The sequence below is a fragment of the Sinocyclocheilus anshuiensis genome, unplaced genomic scaffold (genome assembly GCF_001515605.1).
Source record: "Sinocyclocheilus anshuiensis isolate Anshui unplaced genomic scaffold, SAMN03320099.WGS_v1.1 scaffold79, whole genome shotgun sequence".
NCBI classification, from domain to species: Eukaryota; Metazoa; Chordata; class Actinopteri; order Cypriniformes; family Cyprinidae; genus Sinocyclocheilus; species Sinocyclocheilus anshuiensis.
This window is the reverse complement of record NW_015548213.1, coordinates 313,472-331,378: the sequence shown is the minus strand read 5'-3', so window position 1 is coordinate 331,378 and position 17,907 is coordinate 313,472. Positions and strand designations below refer to the sequence as shown.

The 17,907-nt window shown below is 41.3% G+C and overlaps 1 protein-coding gene across 3 annotated transcripts in view; it reads right to left on the bottom strand.

Moving 5' to 3' along the window:
• LOC107653799 (ras-responsive element-binding protein 1-like) overlaps positions 1-17,907 on the bottom strand; it is a 55,717-nt gene that overhangs the window by 33,295 nt on the left and 4,515 nt on the right. The window lies entirely within an intron of this gene.

The following is a 17,907-nucleotide window of genomic DNA, read 5'->3' as shown; positions in this document are numbered from 1 at the left end:
CAGTCGCAAACAAATAGAGCGATGCCCTGCGATGAACCACAATTAACTAATTCTTTCGTGCCAGGAAAGAATTCTTTTCGTGCAAGTTTAATTTAGGCTAAATTTCTGTTTAATGAGTGCAGGTATTGGCTACATCCATTTTTGGGTTAAACCTGTTTGTGTACGCACACTATGTGATTACCTCCGCCTCCATGTGTGAGTATGAGCACTGTGTGTGTGTATGTGTGTGTGTGTGTGTGTGTGTGTGTGTGTGTGTGTGTGTGAAAGAATGCTACTGCTCTGTTTCAGGGCTGGATGACAGGCATGGACAAGTGCAGGAACCGACGTGTTTGAGAGCAGTTGGCGCGTTGAGATAGAGCTGCTTTCTGCCTAGCACATCACCCCCCAATATCAGTTTCAATAGCAAGAGGCCAAGATAAAAACCTGTGAAAGACAGACAGGAGATGGGACCTGATGCAAAGAAAGGAAGGTATAGAGTTTAAAAGAAAGGGTTGAAAAAAACTGATGAATGAAAGGAGCATGCTAGGTGGCGCAGATAAAGAGCGAGGTGAGAATCTGGACAAACAGGACAGGCCAGTTTGCTCGTTTGCTGCTTGAACGAACGCACAGAGTTAACTGCTCTCTCCCTGGCTTGTTTGCTTTGTTTCTACTAAACACCAGAGACACTGAGGGGGAGAGAGGGGGCGGAGGACGGGAGTTACCAGAACCTGCACCACCCTGAGGTCTCGTATCCTTATCAATGCAAACCGTACACCCTACAAGACAAACACACAGCAGGGCTGATACTAATTACTGCAGTTAGACCATACCACAAAAGACAAGCATTTGACACCAAGTCCTACTTGAACAAAACCTACATTCTACAATTTTTTTTTTTGGTGGAGTTTGCAAGCATTCCCATCAGAAGCGGGACTTAGGCCAAAACAGTCACATGGAGATGTAAATGCATAGCCAACATAATGCAATAATGCCATCCCATTATATACTTAAAATGCATTCTTATTCTACTGCGGCATAATTGACCTCCGGTACTCAAGGGGGCAGTCTGTGCTATTAAACTGACTGTGTTTATAGTAAGATTCCTGAATAATAACAGTTTAACTATCCTCAAACAATTGTCTTCAAATGGTTGCTATGCCATGACTCAAAAAGCATGACCATAGAAGAAGACAGTTTGTACTAATGTTTGTTACAGCGCCTCTTGTGACAACGTTGAGAATGCAACACATACTTGCTTCAAAGAATGCAATGGCATTACCATCATAATAACATCTGAAAAACACAATGGTATCATCATGCTTCCATGTCCAAAGAAACATGGTAATAGCAAAAATATGGTACATTTCTAGTACAAGTGAGGGGTGAAAGCACCCCTCAGGATGTTTCTCAATCATTCAGCAGAAGTGCCGGCAATGCAATCAAAAGCAAAGACATAGCGAATTGAAATCATCTGACCAGCCATTGTGTGGCAACATGTGGAAACTCCAGCGAGGTTTGAGTTCCTTTTACAGATGATGGTTTATATTAGAGCAGAACAGAGAATAGCATTTGCCCATCAAACCAAAGAAGGAAAAAGCAGACACGTCACCAGCCTCAGTTATTTTCTCAGCAATAAAATTCCTTATTCATGATTTTCTGCTTCCCAAGCGAATTTGCAAAGATGTTGACCTCAACCACTGACAAGCCAGCACATCCAGTTTTGTCTGCTAAATTATTTTTCATTGTAGCATGACTAACAATAAGAAAGAAGAAACTATGAATGCAAAATGTGACGTATCAAAGGAGCAACTTCCGCTTCAGCTTTGAATAAAATGAGGGGTTCTGCAATTAAGTTGCGGCATCGGTCTGTGTGATCGACTGTTTTACTCTTAAACATCATTCAACACCTGAGTCAAGCATACATCATAACAGGCAACATGCTAAACTGCGCTGCGCAGGAAGTGGCTTTCATTTCCAAATCAACCCTGGCTGCTTCGCCTTGGGGCGAGCTTGCTTCATGCAAACAAGCTTTGTATCTGTGCGAGCATCTCAGATGCACTAAAAATGTTTCAAAGCCTCCAAATCATAAAACACGTTGCCTTTTCTTGCTCAATGGCTTTAAGACGGATCCTTGAAGAGTTGCAATGATGCACTGGAAGATTTGGTGCACATGTGTTCTTTGGATGTTTTAAGGGGGTTGGGGGACCTCTAGTCCCAGCTGTGGCGCAGGCTCGGTAGTTCCTGGCTCTTCAGAGGTTAAGAGATGATGTAAACAAGCATGCAAATTGAGGGGTCCTTGGCAACGGACGACTCAGCTGTCAAGCCTCACAGGTGCCTGCGACAGGGACAAGTCTTAGACCCTTCATTCTTGCAGACGGCAGGCCTTTATTTGGGTCTAAAGGACACACATGGTGTGCCTCGGATTGGCCAGACTTCACAGTGGGGTACTGCGAGAGCGGTCGACTGCTCACATAAGCGAAGTCTGAGGACAGGACTGCCTCGCATTCAGGCTCATCTCCATATCCATGCAAATATGCATGGGTGGAAAGAGAAAGAACTGCATTCTCTCACAAAAGAGAGGCTGGGTTTGCTAAGATACAGTTCTTGTAAGCGAAGACAGACGCTGGCTCATGCCCGGTTTCTGTGGAGAGCCGTGGTGTGAGTTACAGAGGAGTGCAGATGCAGGGTCCATGCTGACAGATCAGTGTGCCACTAACAGCTGCCTGGAAAAAGCATACACTGTCCACCCTCATTACAGATGGTGTGTGTGTGTGTGTGTACAAGCGCTCTCAAAGAATATCGCTGTCCCCACCAATCCGTCCAAGACAGGGCAGCCATTTTAGAACGCTTCCTTGAGGGAGAAACAAGAGCCGTGAATGAAAAGAATCACAATGATGCAAGACTACATGGGGACGTTCATCCCAGGCTTACTCTGGTTAAACAGTGCGTGAGGTGTAGAGGACTGGATGAAAAGGAGGATCTGAGCATCTAATCTCCTTCCCTCCTGTTGTTCTTGTTGTTGTGAACGCTCCTTTATTTAGCAGACATGTTCCTGCAGGAAGACCAAGAGATCTTTCCCTTGTCCGACTTGCTAAGATGCCATTCTCTCTGACTGGCTTTGACTGCGATCCATGGATATGAAGACATCTGCTTTGTGTAACTGCAACATTTTTCAATTTGAGTGATTAAAGGTCTGGATTTTGTACTCAACAGTACAAGTTTTTTTTTTCTTTAATTTTGTTTCATTTGCAAAACTGGAACTTTTGATTCATCCGTGGAAAAAGAATCCTCTTGGGAAGCAGTCACATGGGAATTCCTCCTATCTCCCGCCCACTTTCCCCCATTCCCCCTCTCTCGGCAGAGCTGGTCGGGGTGGCAGCTTTTATGGCAGAAAGGACGCAGTGGGCCCATGCCGTTCTCCTTTGACAGTTGTCTATCTGTGCAACAAATGGAACATTCATCGAGGCGCAGCAGTGACAGCTCGGCTCCATAAATCCAGAGGCACACAGAGGGCTTCCCAAACCTCACTGTGTACATGGCTCACGTCAGTGACTAGAACAACTAAATTAGGTTTGGGTCCCGTAGATGAACAGCTCACATCTACCATTGTTCAACTTTTCTTTGAACATCACTTGTGATAAAGGATGCAATCAGCAACTGGAGGCAAAAAAGAATGTTCAAAACATGCCTAAAGCTGATTTGGAGTTCAATTTATTCAGAATTCAAAGTGTCCCAGATAAAGAGGCGGGAACATCCAATTTAAAACACATAGAGTCCTTAAAAATCTACTTTCAAAAAGTTTTGAAAAGCATTTATACTATTGTCAACAAAGGTATTAATTTAATATCATGTGGCATAACCACCAAGTAAAAATTTTAAAGTAAAAACCTTTTTTGGGGTATTGTACACTTAAGTCGGCATGAATGCAAGTGGCCTTTTTTTTTTTTTTAAATGAATCTAAAAAGCCGCAGAATGACTGAAGGTTTGGCTTATAAAGTGGTGTTAGCCAAACTGTGCTTTGCAATAAAAGTATAGAGATGCTTCCGATAACCATCTCTCTTTTATGCACCGTTGAGGTATAGGTGTGGCTGCCGGTTTCATTAAGTAGACTCTAAATTCACTGTACACCTGAGAACACAAAGAGACAAGGAGTAGGAAGAGGAGGAGGTGCGTGGGGGTACCTCCAGGCTTTTTTTCAGTCCTGTTAAACCGGCAAGCTCCTACAAGCCATCCTGAAAAAGAGGCCCACGATGCTGTGCACACACATCCTGAAATTTATCTGAGTGAATGCACCACTACTGCAAAGGGATTCCCTCACAATTGCATGAAACGGCACTCAAAGCGAACAAAATGGCAAAAACCAACACCGATTATCATTATGAAAAAGTTTTGCAAACAAATCGGATTAAAACACATTCTGTAGAGCACTTTAGTTTTACAGAAGTCAGAACAATTTGAGTCAGAGTAAATAATGTGCTAGCCAGGCAGGTTTTGAGGCTGGCGAGCTGCCACGGTGGGTTCTCCATCATTTATTTGTAAGACTAAGAGAAGGAAAACCACTGGAGGGGTGTTTGACAGAGAACTAGGCAGATATGCCTCTTACGGCATGCTATAATAGAGCTCTTTGTGAAGCCAAGAAGAATACAGCCTTCATCGAGCTGATGCTGAGAACATCTCTCTGTGGCTCATACGTGCACACATAAACAGACATGCAGTGACCACGCATGATTTGTGGCTGTCAAGGCTGCCTTTTACCCTCCCCTGAAAAAGAAGCTTGTTGGGTGAGAAAATCTAAAGCAAGATTTGTGAATGCTCTTTTTGGACCCAGTTCTGACGGCGATGTTATCGTCAGTCACTGTGCATTACCTCACTCTCTCTTCTTTCACTTAATCACTCTATCATTTCTGCACCTCCCCTCCTCTCTGGCCCTCTATTGGCTTCGGTTACAGCGTTACATGGCCTAAACTCCAAAGCAAGGCTAAAGTACAAGGCCAAAACATCAGCCAACTGGTGCTGTGACGGCCGTCAGCCACCCAATTTTAAGGCTCCTCCCCCAAAAGCCAACCCATGTGAATCTCTTCGGCCAATCGCGCCCTTTTTTTTTTTTTTTTAAATGAATCTAAAAAGCCGCAGAATGACTGAAGGTTTGGCTTATAAAGTGGTGTTAGCCAAACTGTGCTTTGCAATAAAAGTATAGAGATGCTTCCGATAACCATCTCTCTTTTATGCACCGTTGAGGTATAGGTGTGGCTGCCGGTTTCATTAAGTAGACTCTAAATTCACTGTACACCTGAGAACACAAAGAGACAAGGAGTAGGAAGAGGAGGAGGTGCGTGGGGGTACCTCCAGGCTTTTTTTCAGTCCTGTTAAACCGGCAAGCTCCTACAAGCCATCCTGAAAAAGAGGCCCACGATGCTGTGCACACACATCCTGAAATTTATCTGAGTGAATGCACCACTACTGCAAAGGGATTCCCTCACAATTGCATGAAACGGCACTCAAAGCGAACAAAATGGCAAAAACCAACACCGATTATCATTATGAAAAAGTTTTGCAAACAAATCGGATTAAAACACATTCTGTAGAGCACTTTAGTTTTACAGAAGTCAGAACAATTTGAGTCAGAGTAAATAATGTGCTAGCCAGGCAGGTTTTGAGGCTGGCGAGCTGCCACGGTGGGTTCTCCATCATTTATTTGTAAGACTAAGAGAAGGAAAACCACTGGAGGGGTGTTTGACAGAGAACTAGGCAGATATGCCTCTTACGGCATGCTATAATAGAGCTCTTTGTGAAGCCAAGAAGAATACAGCCTTCATCGAGCTGATGCTGAGAACATCTCTCTGTGGCTCATACGTGCACACATAAACAGACATGCAGTGACCACGCATGATTTGTGGCTGTCAAGGCTGCCTTTTACCCTCCCCTGAAAAAGAAGCTTGTTGGGTGAGAAAATCTAAAGCAAGATTTGTGAATGCTCTTTTTGGACCCAGTTCTGACGGCGATGTTATCGTCAGTCACTGTGCATTACCTCACTCTCTCTTCTTTCACTTAATCACTCTATCATTTCTGCACCTCCCCTCCTCTCTGGCCCTCTATTGGCTTCGGTTACAGCGTTACATGGCCTAAACTCCAAAGCAAGGCTAAAGTACAAGGCCAAAACATCAGCCAACTGGTGCTGTGACGGCCGTCAGCCACCCAATTTTAAGGCTCCTCCCCCAAAAGCCAACCCATGTGAATCTCTTCGGCCAATCGCGCCCCGGGCTGCCAGCTGTTTGCTATTGCCGTTCGCCTGAGTGACAACCAGGCTGTCGGTTGCAGCAGGGGTCATCCATCACACTCCAGTGTGTGCTGACGCGCAGGGCTTCTCGGCTGAGCCGAAGCGACTCCCTAGCATCACATCACGTATGGCCCCCCCTCCCCTGCCTGAAATAAGAGTCACATTGTTTTTTCCCTTTCGTACTGCTCCAGAGTCGCTGTGCAGAGCTCTCTCTACATAGGCGGCTGCCTGAGGACACGCTCCTACAAGGGAGTGATTCATCTAGAATGGGGGGGTGGAGGCACTGGAACTTCATAGGAGAATTTGCTGGCCCGAGAGCGTTAAAGTCACGATTCTTTCCCTAAATGTGGCAGCTTGGTGTTTAGCATCAGTCTGACCATCCTACAAAAGGCTGCACAGGCCGTCATCAAAGAAAGAACAAGCCAAAAGCGAGAACTTTATGAGCGAATTCAATTCATTCAGTGCATTTTGCTGTAATCACTAAATGCCATTCTACACAAGAAAAAGGGTCAATTAAGCTTTTACCAAAAGCACCAAAACTGAAACTGAAAACAATAAACGTATGTACAGAGTAGTCCGTATATGTGACATGATTGAAATTAAAGCTTTTTTACACCTATATTTTAGCTAGCCATCATACAATGTGATCATTTAGCATAACTCTGCAAATGGATCTGCAGTAGAAAAAACTGTACTGTGGATGCCTCAAATGCAATTCTTTAAAACAAACAGTCAGCAATAATATTTTATAGTACTTATATAGTCTATTTTACACAGCCTTTTGTGGTTTAGTCATCGTGAAAAGACATTTCACAATCAGACTTAATTAGATTTTTACTGTAATGCTGGTGAAAACGACAATTAAATATCATGTAATTTGGAGCTCCAATCCTTCTACGTTATGTATCAATTTTAATTGTGCATTTAAATACTTTAATTCTTACAAAGTGTGTCAGCTTCAAAAAAAAAAGGGGAAAAAAAGCATCTTAAATGTCACCTACTATCCCAATACGTATATTTAAACGATTATGTAAAACTCAGAAGACTCAATTTGGGAGTAAAGTACACAAATGTACAATGTTATCCACTAGACATCACAACATGATGTTATTCATGCGTGTATTGTCCTTTAAGTGTCAATTAGCTTGAAACCACCTTTAAATGACGAATCTGAATGACATCAGCCAGTACAGAAATGAAAGAAAGTACACAAGCCCAGCAGCAGTCAAAGTACGGGTGGTCATTACAGACCAATCTCTTTTGTAATTCCATGACAGTCTGTTGAGGCATTAGGGCACCAGCATCTTGGCTGCAGGGCCACAAAGGCCTCATTTCCATCTCTATAGGCCCCTTAATGTTTGCCCACACATTGATAAAGAGGGTCCCATCAGACGTAAGGCGGCACCAGAGTGGGTACAGATTGGTGGGTGGGTGACAGCCCCCAACATTGTGAGGTCCTGAAAGGATAAAAGTGGTTAAAACATGCAGGAAGGGACAATTACAAGTTTCAAACAAAGGCAAGCAGACTTAGCCGAAAAGGTCACATGACTCAACAATAGAAAAAGTTCTGGTTTCCTCCACTGATTTTGAGCTCTAAACACTTTTTTTCTTGGCGAGAGGTTCTAAGAGCACGACCTGATTAAGTATTTAATGTTTACCACTAACAAAAGAGCCAGATTAGCAGAACTGCTTTCCCCTGGCAAATATTGAAACCATTTAGGCCTACTTCACTAGTTCTGATGAACAATCCCCTAAATGTAGCACAATAGTTATCATAATTATGAGAACCTGAAAAAGCATCCAGTATCCACCGTTTCCTGTTCTGCAGAGGTTTAACAGACTCACACACAGCCTTGTGGGATAGGCCATTTCCTTAGCAAGCCATGAAACACGCGGTTGAATCACAAACACAGACGTGTGGCTCGAAAGTGACCAATCACCATCCTGACATCATCAGGAGAGGTTTTAAATGAAGTAACACCTGAATTCTGGGAACAAATCTATGGTGATCTAAAAGCCAGAACAACACAAAACTGCAACAAAATCTTGTGAGATTAATCAAGTTTTCTACAGGCAAAACAATGCAAAAGTGCAACAAATCTTGTGACATTAGTAAAGTTTTCTACAGGATTGTCAATTTCTTTGTAACCAGCCTCCCACACAGCCTTGTGGGATAGCCCATTTCCTTAGCAAGCCATGAAACACGCGGTTGAATCACAAACACAGACGTGTGGCTCGAAAGTGACCAATCACCATCCTGACATCATCAGGAGAGGTTTTAAATGAAGTAACACCTGAATTCTGGGAACAAATCTATGGTGATCTAAAAGCCAGAACAACACAAAACTGCAACAAAATCTTGTGAGATTAATCAAGTTTTCTACAGGCAAAACAATGCAAAAGTGCAACAAATCTTGTGACATTAGTAAAGTTTTCTACAGGATTGTCAATTTCTTTGTAACTTTCTTTATAACTTATCAGCAGCCCACTGACCTTGTTCAAAGATTATGGCAGAATGAAATAAGCGCAATCTAGGAGAAGACATTACAGGGACACTACCCACTTTATGACTAGTTACGCAACATTGATTGAGACAAAACAGACGTTTTGCACATCAAACACCAAGGGCGCATGAAGGACTCTTCATTCAAATGAGGATGTTTTTGAGCTTCAAAAGATTTATGTAATTCCTAAACTCATCAATTTCAACTTGCACAACCACAAAATACAGGCTAGTAGTAACCATAACCCGTGTGGATGAGTGAAGCAGCCATTTTGTCAGAGCCCTGACGTGCATTTTATAAAGTCTGTACTTTCATACGGACCCTTGATCTGGTCTTCCCATGAGCCAATCAACAGCCTGGTTATCTTCTTTGCTCTCTGATTAAGTTTATTATTGCCCCTGCTCTACTTTTCCCCAAGCACTTCGTAACAAAGTTCACAAGTGGAGTCCTAACTCCCTGGTTAATGATAACACTCCTTGGATAGACAAGTTTTGTGAGATGCTCCGGATGGATAGAAACTAGATGAAGGAAGTAGATGTGTCCACATGGTTTTCTGATGATGAAGATGCTTTGAAATGTGGAAGTTACCATTCATCCCCTCTTAACAGGTCGGATTATACTGCATTCACACAAACAGTTGTTTGGAAATTCGTTTTTTTTTTCCCATTTTAATTTTTCTAGACCGTGTTCTAATGGTTAAATTACATTTTTATTAATCAAAAGCATGTCTAATTAATTGATATCATGAAACTTACAATTTAACAGAAAATTATTAAAAATAAGAAAAATGTATATTTTTAAGGCCCTATGAAATGTTTTAGTTTTCTCAAATTCAGTTTTATTTTATTTATTTATTTAGCAAATACTGTGTTTTCCATTATTTTTCTGGATTCCATTTAAATGGTTTCATTAAATTGTAATAATCAAAAGCATCTCTAATTAATCGATTTTATATATAAAAAAATAATTTATTATTTTATTTATTTATTTTTTCCCAGAAATAATGTGTTGTGTATTTACATTTTTCTGCTAAATAAATTCTGTTAAATGTTTTTTTTTGGGTAAACATTCCATAAAAATAAAGTTGTAATAATTATAATTAGTATTAATACCATCATTACATTAAGTAATATATTTGTCACAGTTTATTCAAGTTAACCAAACTTTTATTTTGACAGGTTGCTGTGAAGACCTTTAAGTTTCTGTTTGCATATAATATGATGATAGTTTTTCTCAAAAGAAACTGTATGAAACTCATGAAGTGACTCTCAGAGCAGTTGTAGAGATTATGTTTATGTGTTCATGTACTCGTATATTGAGTAGAGCAGAGACTGTAAACAGTGTGCAAGTGTCACAGGCGCTTCAGTATGTGTGTAGTAAACGAAACCGTTCATTCACACAGACACACACAGAACACAGGATTCATATTTAAATGGTATTTTGTGGCTTAGTATTCACAGACACTAGTCCATATTGTGTTTTCATTTAACTGTACTGACCTACTTTTGATTTATCCATCCAAAATTTAGCAGATTCCATGACATTCCACGTTATACAGTAAATTCCGTTTTTATGACTGGATTCCGCGATTCCATCCGCATTTTCCGCATCGCAGAAATCATAGGGCCCTACAATAAGACTGGTTCACAAATTGTGAGAGATGGTTTCAGGTTTGTTCACTCTAGAAATGTCTAGATCATGGTTCAGCCCCAAAGCAAAAGAAAGTTAGGCTAATTGAAAGCGAATTGAAAATTAAGCCTAATTTAGGACCACTAAGAATTGCAAGAAACGCTTGATGGTCCTAAAATAGGTTTTTGTTTCCTTTTTCAAAATATATTGTCTTATTTTTGGGGTGAAATAGATTAGATTGGAACTTTTACATTCTTGATTTGTCTTCATGGTTTTTAACACGTCTTCTGGGTGGGTCCCTCAGAAATATCCAAGCGTGCAGGCTTGCTGTGAAGTAGGTGTTGAAGGAGGGCAGCGTTTCTGTCTGCTCATTGTGTACACAGCCCCTGATGGGAAAGGCCAGGTTTCAGGAGAAGAAAGAACCCTGCTCGCTGTCTTTTGTGGCGTCTCCTCAGGGGCGCGTCAGCAGAGCCTGCCCCATTGACTCCTTGTTTCCCATGGGAGCTAGACGGTGTACCATTAACCCCAGACCAGCGAGGCAGACACACCTTTACCTTTTCACCTGACCATTCGAATTCGCAGCCCAAAATTGGGCTTGAGCGCCCTAGACCTCTCTAACCCAACCCCCTCGCACATCATTTCAGCCGTCTCCATCACAAAGACGCATTTATTTTGGAAACAGTAGCCAGCATATCAGCATCTGCTATCTTTTCTAATGCTGATATCCCTAAACAGAAGGAGCGTGGCCTGGTGTTATTTCAAAATGGCTGAGCTATCATCGAGGAGTGTGATGACTCTGTCAAGGTTTTAAGATAGATTCTGAGAGATTTTTCTGAGTGGACCGGGTGTGGCTTTCAGGAAGAGTTCTTCAGTATCGATGCTTGCTTAATAACACTGACACGCTATCTTAGTCAGACCGTCCTGACTGGAAGCGTCTGGTGGAAATGGCGGTTTCAAAGTCAAATGTGACCAACCGTTTTGTCTAAACTTGCAGGTGCAAGACTAGTTTTATTAAAGAAAGTGTGAACCAGGAATGCTGGTGGAGTTTTAAAGCCTCAAGTTCTTCCTCCCTTCCTTGACTTCCCTCACTCCCCGTGTCTCCACCTCCATCCCAAGGCCAGTCCAGTAATCTCATCCTCCATCCCCCTACACTCCTAGCAGCTGTGCAAAGGGATGCTCTCAGGTAGAGGCCCGTATGTTTGCACAAGAGGTTGCAAGAAGGTGTGCGTCTAACTTCTTTACGAGCCTAAGGTGCAGCAGGACTAGGGGCATGCGCTCCAGTCTCTGTGGATACGAGGTGTGTCCCGTGTTTGCAGAACAAACAACAGTACCTTTTCAGCTCATGAGCAGAGATGGCAGGACATTGTGTGTGGGTGTGGGTGTGGATGCGAATGGGTATGTGTACGGTTTGGTTTTGAAGAAGGGGGTGACTGGGAAGGTTGTTATGCACTTGAATTATCTGTTTCTTATCCATCACTGCATGCATAAACAGCTACAGGGAAGCTTGATTACTTGAGTTCAACATGGAGGGACTTCCAATAAGAACCAGGGATGGACTGAAAACAAAGCACAACTTTCAATACAACACATGGCACTGCACTAGTGTTGTCAAAAGACGCGGTATTTCGGTACCAAGTCGGTACTGAAAAAATGAAAATGTTACGGTACTAGGTTTCCTTAAGTACCGGTGGTACCGAGTACCCGGTCAACCCGGTTCTTGATGCGCTATCCTCTTCCGGTGTAGCCAAGTCTGCTGTTTTCCCGCGGAATTGGGCTGCTTTAACACTGTTGCCGCGGGTTGTTTTTCATGTCCGCGGGTTGAAAAACGACCCCATTAACGTGATATTTAGCCCCTGGAATGCGAATGTTACCAGGGGAACCCCGCCAAAACATGTGTACTTTATCCTCGGAACGCGATTTTTAACGGGGACCCCCTCGAAACGCGATTGGGCGGGTTTTGTTGTGATGTAAAGTGTTTTTAATACTACAGTTTCCATCTATTTGATATACACTTAATATATGTAATCTTATCTAAATTTATTATAAAAGCTGAGGTTTGTTATTTCCTGAAAAGTTATATTTTAGCTGGTGTCAATGATCTAATGTTGCATTTGGTCAGACTCAGCCCATTGCTTTACTGAAGTATATTATATTGTTCTTTTACAGCTGCAGACTGAGAAGATCCTGAAACACACCAGCAAACCCTAAAACAGACAACAGTTTACAGATGTTTTTCAGCGGCAGCAGAACTATGACTAAACTTTTGGGTGAAACTTGTTTACTTTTTTCATACTTTTATTACTTGTGGGAAAACTTGAAACAATTTTAAATAAGTATAAAGAATGGCATTGGTTTTGTACATTTAATTTTTGTTTAACGTTATTAATAAAAATGTTGTTCAATTAGCATGTTTTTGTGTTTTGCTTTGGTACCAAAATTGGTACCAAGAACCGTGGATTTTCACTGGTATCGGTACCGAATACTGAAATTTTGGTACCGTGACAACACTACACTGCACTTTAGTGAAAAAGTGCAAAACTCACTGCTATGCCAGGGTGTTGTTATGAGAGTCGTGATGCACTGAAATTAGTTTTTTACTGAAACCAAAATTGAAGTTTTCATTTAGCCAAAAAATTAAAACAAAGTTTGGGTAATTGAGTAATAGGGTAATTTGGATAATTGTAGTGCATTCAGTCAAAATGCATCTTCAGAGAAATTAAACACTGATTTTGACACTTCAACACTATTTCAAACTGACTTTTTTTTTTTTTTTGCTATTTCAGCCACAAAATGTAGGTGCATCACTAGGTGTCTGCTAATAATTCCACATCTCACGCCACAAGATTTAAAGCAGGGGTTTTTAAACCAGGGCTAAACAAGGGATAAAAAGGTGGGGGGGGGGGGTAATGTGATTTTTTTTTTTTTTTAATTAACGATTTTAAAGTTAGTGTTGAATTTATAAAATTAACATGTTAACTTAAGATATTGATTTTAATGTTAAACACAAACATATAAAGAATGTATCTGCTTGTCAAGTCAGACATCACACGTCAGTTTCTGTTGCTGTAATTTCTGTTTAAAAAAAAAGAAAAAAAAAAGAAAAAACTGCTCATATTTTGCAAAACATTTTATATTTTCATTATTTACTTTAGTACAATGACAATATAAATTAATATTTAATATGATAAACATATTGTCTTAATGATTATTACACTCAATATTTACCTATCTTCCACAGTATAAAGGAGCAACACAAAAATGACAATAATGACCATAAACAGATCTGCTCAACATGTGGTCACAACATGTCATGTTTGCCGAGCTGCATCCCAGGATTACATCTTTTCCCATCATGCACCAGGTAACATGTCATTAGGGCAGCTCATCCTTGCGGTCTATATTTGTTACCCGTTGAAGGGTGGCAGACCAGCTGAGCAGACAGGAGCAAACAACCACCTCTTGGCCTTCGATTAGCACTGGACATAAGAACACCAGATTTGCACTGTTTACACAAAGGCCTGTCTGCATGTCCTCAAATGTGCCAGACGCAGAACATGCGACGAAACTACCCTTTTTGGGATGCATCTCCAGCTCAAGATGACAATTAGTGCAACTGTATCATTTTCTTGCTCTCTCCCTCACAAGTAATCAGACAGAAACTGGTTGTGCGATGCTGCTGGCCTCTTTTTTTCTTTCTGCAACCACTCCCGTCTTGTCTGTTCCACCCTTTCTTCCTTCCCTCCCTCTTTTTCTCTCTCGGCCAGCTCCACTAAGCAACAAGTGCTGCCTGTGAGTACCGCCCTCCCCCCTCGTCCCAGCCTCCAGAAGCTATCGCAAATCCTGCGAGCAACTGCCAGCTGACAAAACTGTTTAGTCAGCAAGAGAGAGGCAGGCAGGCAGGCAGGGAGAGAGAGAGAGAGAGAGAGCGCGAGAGCTTCAGGCTTGAGAAAGCAAACGAGAGCGGAGACAGAAAACGAGCCATACAGCAGTCGGCCCACACTTCAGATTTAGTTAAACACTTATCTTGAGGAAACAACAAGTAAGAGAGAAAAAAAGTTATAAAAACAAGGCCAGTGCTGTCAAAGCAACTAGTAGGTCTACACTGCAAAAAAACACTATCTTACTTAGAATTTTTGTCTTGTTTCTAGTAAAAATATTTAAAAATTCTTAAATTAAGATGCATTTACTAGATAAGCAAAATGACGTTAGATATTTAGTCTTGTTTCCAAGGGGAAAAAAAACTAAATGAATGCATTTTGCTTAAAATAAGTAAAATTATCTGCCAGTGGGGTCAGAGAGGGAAAACAGCCGTGCGACTAACTCGCTATTGTTCGAACACTTCCTTCATCTCTTCCCCCTGCACCTCAAAGAAGAGGAAAGTTTCACTTCCTGTCTTTCCTCTCATCTCCTCTTCTTAGCTTGCTAGAGCTCCATTTTTTCCTTCCCTGCCCTGTCCTCTCCTCCATTGTGACATTCTTTCACATCGGTGATAGCCGTTGGGTTAGACTTTGAACTCTTAGCAAATACCAACATTATTTGCTGGTTGGAGCGTCTCGGGGGAGAAGCGACGAAAGGTGATAAGACGGGCCGCAGTAACAGGGCTTCAGACGTGTTCATTGAGCCTTATGGCCCATTTGCCTGATGACTAGTTAACATGGCAGATGATTGGGTCAGTGCTCTGATGAAAGGTTCTTAACAATCCTACAGCTACAGCAGAGTTTAAAAGCATGATAAACAATCACTTACATGAAGCGTTTTGATAAAAGCTATTGAACAATAAATCTAGATTCAAATTAGACTAATAGAACACATTAGCCTCGTTCAGACTGTCAGCGCAAATCCGTTTTTGTGCATATCCAACTGGAATCCGATCTAGACGTCTGACAGTCCACAGTGTATTGCAACTGTTCATATCCGATTTGCTTGTGCAGAAGCATTCTTTCATTTTATGTAATGTGCGTTGGCTTCTATGGCATTGCCATTCCATTGTTATGCCTGCGCTAAAAACAACAACAACAGCAATACAGTTTGCAAAACAGATTAACTGCATCCCAAATGATGCACTAGGGCTGTCAAAATGACTTAATTATTTTTGATAATGATTAAATAATCAAAATTCGAATTATATTCGAATTTAAAAGGCATAATTTCAGTTAGAGGGAAAAAAGCTTTTGGCTTCTCTCCTGAGGCCACAAGAGGGCGCATCGAGCAAAATATTATGCACGTTTCTTCAAAGCGTAATAAAATAACACAACTATCTTTGAAAAAAGTGCATAATGTTTAAAATAATGTTTATAAACCATATATAATTAATAAAGTTGCTTAAACAATTAAAAAAAAAAAAACAGCACCATGCATGCATGTATAGTTTAATACAAAGAGTAGGCTACTTTCTTCATTTAAAAACATGAGATACAGTGGGATGAGGGAAAACCGCCATAACGTCTTTAGACATGTTTTTTAAAAGTTGAACTTGTATTAATTTTACATGGCTTTCTAAACATGCCGCTCTCTGCGAGACGCGAGTGCAACGCTGATAGATGTCCCTCTAGAAAATGTGATAAATATGCGTTCTGTGTGAACGGCTTGGTTTCAGTTTTGACGTAAACAACATCATCTCCACACTGATGCTCTCGTTTTCCGCAATATATTGAATGAACAACGTAGCAGCGCCGCATCTAGTGGGTTCAACTGGATAGGCTAACAAAAGCATTCAAATGCAATCAATGACATACATCGTCATCGCATCTCGTGCGCCACTGATAAGGCTGCCTGACGGCTGACGCAGACCTTAAGTTCGAATGCAACGATTTTGCAATCGAATGTGGATTTTTTTTTTATTTGTATTCGACGAATAATCAAAAGTCGATTTTTTTTTGACAGCCCTATGATGCACTATACACTTATACACTATGAACTCAACCACGTAGTGTATGAATTTTATGAGGTTATTTTTGTCATTAATAACCCCTCCCCCTTCGTGACGTAATTAAAGCTGCGACAGTTGAGTTCAGTCCAACTTCGTTTTTTCGGTTACTTTAGTGCAGGGGCGCCCAAACTCGGTCCTGGAGTGCCGATGTCCTGCAGAGTTTAGCTCCAACTTGCCTCAACACACCTGCTGGGAAGATTCTAGTATGCCTAGAAAGAGCTTGATTAGCTGGTTCAGGTGTGTCTAATTGGGGTTGGAGCTAAACTCTGCAGGACACCGGCCTTCCAGGACCGAGTTTGGGCACCCCTGCTTTAGTGTATCATCCGGGTATTTAAAGTGCAATATTTCTTTTTAGAATTTTAAATGTGAACACTACTCGCACTATTCATACTACAAAATATCATGGAATAGTGCAAAAGTACGCGATTTGGGACGCACCTATTGTCTTACGACATGACAACATGATGCCGTCGCGCTGTATTATATTTCGTCTTATGAGGCATCGGCAGAGGTATATACTAGCAGTATATTGTCTTTTTCTGCTTGACTTGCACTTCGCAACAACACAAGCCTGTTTCTGCGAAGACATTCAGCATGTTTTCTACAAAAGGACCAATTCCAGGAATGCGATTTGAATAGGATTCCAAACCATATATGAATGTAGCTCGAAACGGATTTGCAAAAATTGGATTTCATGTAATTCATTGTCGTTCAGACTATCTAAATATGATCGGATGTCAACTGGATTTGCACAAAAATTGGATTTGCGCTGACAATCTGAACGAGGCTATTATGCGTTTGCCAGAGTGTTCTGTCTTTGCAAAACTCAACGGGTCCATCCTTTAATGTAAGTCTATGGGACCTTTTTTTTGTCAGTTAGATAAACCATTTGAAAAGGTAACATCTCGCCTCAACAGGCCACATGAGTTGATGCCTCACACGAAGTACACAAGATCAATAATTATGGTTTTGAAAAACCAAAATAGTGATGTTTACATTTATATTTATGAGACACTTTTATCCAAAGCAACTTACAAATGATTCATATACTTGCCTTAGCAAATAGATCAAGTCATTTATTAGTTTAGTAAAGCATCTCAGTTGTTCTAAAGTAAATCTATTGCAACTGCTAGTTCTTCAGCAGCTTCACTGTTTCTGAACCAAACATGTTTTTCATGTTTTCACAGCCAAAGATAAATGCTGCCTGTGTGGGCCATGACAACTCCTTCAATCACAGAGAGGATTGGTTGAATTTTTGAGGTTAAGCCTTCAATTCCATATATGACACATCTAGGTTGTTAACAATAATGAGCCACGGTGAGGAGGCAGAGCAGCATTCATGAAATGTCTGCATTCTTCTTACTGCATTAACAAACAGTAGGCAATGAGGGACTTCAAGCAGGACAACCACAAATATAGCTGAGGCTAAAGTGTCAGCACCCAACACTATTAGGGCTGCACGATAAATCGCATGCGATATTTAACGCGCATCTTGTCAGAAAGCCGGTTCTGTAATCAGCGGTAAATCTCCATCATGTGTGTGCTTTCACATTGAGCAGCATTAACTACACAGAGCCGTTGTTCACTGA